Source organism: Portunus trituberculatus, chromosome 29, assembly GCF_017591435.1.
Source record: "Portunus trituberculatus isolate SZX2019 chromosome 29, ASM1759143v1, whole genome shotgun sequence".
Lineage (NCBI taxonomy): Eukaryota > Metazoa > Arthropoda > Malacostraca > Decapoda > Portunidae > Portunus > Portunus trituberculatus.
Genome location: NC_059283.1, coordinates 987,685 through 992,684, shown reverse-complemented (window position 1 = coordinate 992,684; position 5,000 = coordinate 987,685). Strand labels below are relative to the sequence as shown.

Below are 5,000 nucleotides of genomic sequence, written 5' to 3'. Positions count from 1 at the left end.
AGAGAGAGAGAGAGAGAGAGAGAGAAACACACCTGCTGATCCCTTACCAGGCTGCTATTAATGGTAACCTTGATTGGCAGTTTAATCAAGGGTCATTTCCATTATAATATTACCCAGAACAATATATTTTTGTAGGCCTATCAGGGATGCACTACGGTAGGCCTAATTCTCTCTAACAAATGGTGCTTTACAAGTCTTGATACTAATAATTTTGAAGGTTTTTGTTTTATTTTTTTTATTTTCTAATTTTTATTTTCGTTTGTTTTTTATTTTCATCTTTTTTTACGTTTTTTTTATATTTTTTGGTTATTTTCTTGTTTATCTTTTTGGTTTTATATTTTTTTCTTATTGTTTTTATTTTTATTTATTTTTGTTTGTTTCAATTTTTTCTCCTTTTTTTCTTTTACTCTTCAACGTTTTCTCTCTCTCTCTCTCTCTCTCTCTCTCTCTCTCTCTCTCTCTCTCTCTCTCTCTCTCTCTCTCTCTCTCTCTGTTCATTCTAATCTTTTTTTCTCATTAATTGTATTCGTTTTGGGTCTTTCTATCTCTATTTATTTATTTTTATTTATTGTTTTTATTTTCTTAACCTGTCCATACGCTTATCTGTCTTTCCATTCATCTAGCTGTCGATTCCTCCTTTTATTCCAACCACCTGTCTGTTCAAGCTGTCTTTTTAATGCATTTCTTATTTAATTTACCTCTTCGTTCTATTTTTACCATTTTTCATTTTCATTTTCTATTTTTGCATTCTCTTACTCCTTTTTCCTCCATTTTTTTCCTATTCCTCGTCTTTTTTTTGTTTCTTTTTACCTGTTTACTTGTTCTGTCCGTCCTTATAACTGTCTGCCTCATCTCTATCTGTGAATTTGTTTATTGGTATGCGCATGTATACCTTTATCAGCGTTGTTATCTTCCTCCCCCTCTACTACCTCTGTCTTCCCCCTCCCGCCTGTCTTGAGTCTCTACTACTACATCTGCCTTCCTTTCTCCCGCCTGTCTAAGTCTACTACTACCTCTGTCTTCCTTCTCCCTCCTGCCTGAGTCTCTACTACTACATCTGCCTTCCTTTCTCCCGCCTGTCTAAGTCTCTACTACTATCTCTGTCTTCCCTTCTCCCGCCTGTCTGAGTATCCACTATCACCTCTGCCTTCCTTCTCCCGCCTGTCTGAGTCTCCACTACCACCTCTGCCTTCCTTCTCCCGCCTGCCGAATCCCCCTCCAGCGCGTCAAAAGTTATCAGTGCCGCTATGGTTTGCACTAGGCGAGCGTGAATCTTCATTATAAGAGGCATTAGTGAGGTAATGAGCGTGACGCCTCAATTACCCGATCTGTTAAGGAGGCTCCAGTGTTGGAATAAGTGAGAATCTTCATTGAGATGTATTAATGAGGTGGGAAGATTGATGATTGTGTGTAGCTTAGTGTTTGTGAGGGAGGAGTGAAGTGTAGTGTGTTAAATGAATGAGTGTGTTATCTTGTTTGTTTAAGAATGAGAGTGAGTGATTTGTCCCTCATAAGACACATTTATGAGCTTGAATGAGTGTGTGTAGCCTGAGTGATTGTGAGGGAAGAGTGAAGTGTAGAGTGTGTTAAATGAATGTGTGTTGTCCTTATTGTTTGTTTAAGAATGAGGATGATATTTGTCCCTCATAAGACACATTAATGAGGTTGCAGGAGTGTGTTTCCCTAATGCTTGTGAGGTAAGAATGAAGTGTAGAGTGTGTCAAATGAATGAGCGTGTTGTCCTTAATGTGTGTTTAAGAATGTTGGTGATATTAATGATAAGGCCAATTAATGAGGATGAATGAGTGTGTTTGTGAGGTAAGAATGAAGTGTAGAGTGTGTCAAATGAATGAGTGTGTTGTCCTTATTGTGTGTGTAAGAATGTTGGTGATATTAATCCGCATTGGGTCAAGACGAATCAACGAGCGCCCTTGATGAGGTAAAAATGAGATAGTGTGATTAATTGGTGTGTTATCTGTTCACGTTGTCAGAGATAGCAGTGGGACGGTGATTCTCGTTATCTTCAGTAATGTTAGGAGGTAATATAAAGGATTCTCGAATTATTGAGTAGTGTATTAATTCGTATCTTGTCTTAGAGGGAAATGTTTATATTGTCCTCGTGTAGATACATTATAAAGGAGAGGTTTTTGAAGTTACATTCCTTATAGAGTTGAAGATGAAGAGAGGATGTGATAGAGGTCTTTACGTGGTTTGAGAAATATAATCCTTGGGTATCTTGTCTGAAAGGGAAATGTTTGTATGTCCTTGTGCAGTTACATCATTAAGAAGTTTTTGAAGTCACATTCCTTACAGAGGCGAAGATGAGAGGATTTAATAGAGGTGGTAGGAGAGATATAATCCATAAGTATCTTGTCTTAGAGGGATATGTATGTATGTCCTCATGTAGTTACATCATAAAGGAGAGATTTTGGAAGTTAAAATTCCTTACATAGGCGAAGATAAGACAGGAAGTGATAGATAAAGAGAGATAAAATAAGTATGTTTTATATAGTGTATGGAGGTCAGAAGATTAATGGCCACAGATTTCACTCTTCTAATCCCCCACCTAGATAAAATTAAAGTTACCGTTTTCTTCTTAACGCTGGAGATAATGCTGGACTCCTCATTAAGTTTGCGTGAGACATAGAGAGAGTTATTGCTATCTGTTAATGCTGGTGGAGGGAGATAATGCTCGTGACGCCTCCTTGAGTTGCGTGCTGTGATTCATTGCCTCACATTACACAACTGGGAGAGTGTGGCGACCCTTTATCGTGACTCACTAACTTTAATTGCTTCCTCGACACCGTTACCTGACTGTGCTACGCTCACTGTGTTGTATTTTTGTAAGCATGTGTTGGAAACTGTCTCTGCTTTGCTGTTTACTACGAGGACTACACGGAACAGACTCAAGCTGGATAAAGGAGAGAGAGAGAGAGAGAGAGAGAGAGAGAGAGAGAGAGAGAGAGAGAGAGAGAGAGAGAGGGGAGGAAGTAGATACCATGAAATGATATATATGAACAAGGAGAAAAAAAGTCGGGTTTCAGAGAGAGAGAGAGAGAGAGAGGAGGGGCGCAACGTTCCCCAATAGTGATGGATGACTGAGGTAGACTGAGTAATGAGGTTGTTAGTGGCGAGTCAATAGGAAGCTAAAAAGATTCTGAAAAGCAGATTATAGAAATTTATGGCAAGGGATGGTAAGTGGATTAGGTAGGTCTATTTTACGCAGGGAGGGACACACGTAGGCCTAGTGTCTTATAGCAACTTCCCTTTTTGTCTTACTTTCTTAATTTTATGTGTTTTGATGTTTTTTTTTTTTTGTCTTTGTTTTACTGTATTTCCACTAGCAATACATATTAACCCCTTTGCTACTGAGACGCATTTTTACCTTATTTTTGTATTTATTTATTTATTTTTTGGTATTAGGTAATTTTATTTGCATTAGGAAGGATCTACGGAGGTCAGAATATTAATGGCCAGAGTTAATACTATTTTAATCCCTACATATGTTTCTGAAGCGCCACAAAATCGCCAAATAGTAAGCAGAATGAATATGAAAACGTGACTTGGTAGTGAAAGGGTTAACCTCTTCAATACTGGAACATATTTTTTAGCTCGAGATTTGTGTACCATTAGACCATTTTACTGACATTAGGAAGGGTCTTTAGAGGTCAAAATATTAATGGCCAGAGTTAATACTATTTTAATCCCCCACATAAGTTTCTGAAGCGTCACAAAATCGCCAAATAGTTACTAGAATGAATATGAAAACGTGGCATGGTAGTGAAGGGGTTAATGAGCTTGGAAGTTGTTATATTCTGTCTACTCTAAAGTGGCTCCTGGGTCTCGGTTTTAATGGTGCCCCAGGGAATGCATGGTTGTCAGATCTTGAGGCAAACCGTGAGCTGTCCTTGTAATAAGTGCGTTGATCAACAGAAAACAAGTATTATTCACAAATCAATGACGTTATCAATAAGCTAGATGTTTTAAATTCAGGAACCATTTTAGAGCAGACAGACTATAGCAGTAATGAATGGAATAATGAGATTAAAATGAGGTGAATTGGTCATTGTGCTGTATCAGTGAGGGTGGAGGCTGAGAGACAATTCACCTCGGCCCTTCATTAACCCTTCAGTACCATGACACGTTTTCATATTCATTCCGGTTACTATTTGGTGATTTTATACAGCTTCAGAAACTCATGGGGGGGATTAAAATAGTAAAGACTGGCCATTAATCTTCTGACCTTCATGGACCCTTGCTGATATAAAATCGTGACATCAAAAGCAAAACTCAAGGTAGAAATGCGTCCCAGTAATGAAGGGGTTAAGCCACCTGCGAGTAATGACAAGATGGAGGAGAGAGGAGTGACGCACCTTGGTTATGGCACGCCACTCGAGTCAGGTGCTACAGTCCTCTCACGGCGTCACATGCGGTGCAGCACACACAGGAGGCGGAGGAGGAGGAGGAGGAAGAGAGGGATGGTACGGGGGAGGATGGCAGTAGAGTGTGTTAGTAAAGGGACAAAAGGTGTAGGTGGCGGGAAATGTGCACGTACTCTTGATAATTACAGCGACTAAAGGATGTCAGCTTATAAAAGGTACTGCTTTCTTTGTGTGGAGTGTACAGCAGGTAATTGCGCGGTGACTTTGAGGTGTACAAGTGTTTCCTCAGGTGTGCCTTTGGGATGGAAAAAAAGTAACACGCGTACATGAATCTTCCTCTTGTGTTGTGTTATTCTATGGAGTGATTAACCCCTGCAGTACTGGGGCACATTTTTATCTTGAGATTTGTGTACGATTAAACCATTTTATTGACATTAGGAAGGATCTATGGAGGTCAGAAGATCAATGGCCACAGTCTTCACTATTTTAACCCCTTCAGTTCTGGGATACATTTTTACCTTGAGATTTGTGTACGATTAGACCATTTTATTGAGATTCGGAAGGATCTATGGAGGTCAAAAGATTAATGGCCACAGTCTTCACTATTTCAATCCCCCC

The 5,000-nt window shown here is 39.2% G+C and overlaps 1 protein-coding gene across 7 annotated transcripts in view; it reads left to right on the top strand.

Annotated features, from left to right (window-relative positions):
* The window catches only part of LOC123510423 (BTB/POZ domain-containing protein KCTD20-like), a 61,467-nt gene that overhangs the window by 8,528 nt on the left and 47,939 nt on the right, over positions 1-5,000 (top strand). The window contains exon 1 of one of the 7 annotated variants that reach the window (XM_045265597.1): positions 1,211-1,298. The exons of the other annotated variants lie outside the window; for them this stretch is intronic. The gene's annotated coding sequence lies outside the window, so the exon portion shown is untranslated. Of the gene's footprint in view, positions 1-1,210; positions 1,299-5,000 lie in introns of those variants that run through there. 7 annotated transcript variants of the gene reach the window in all.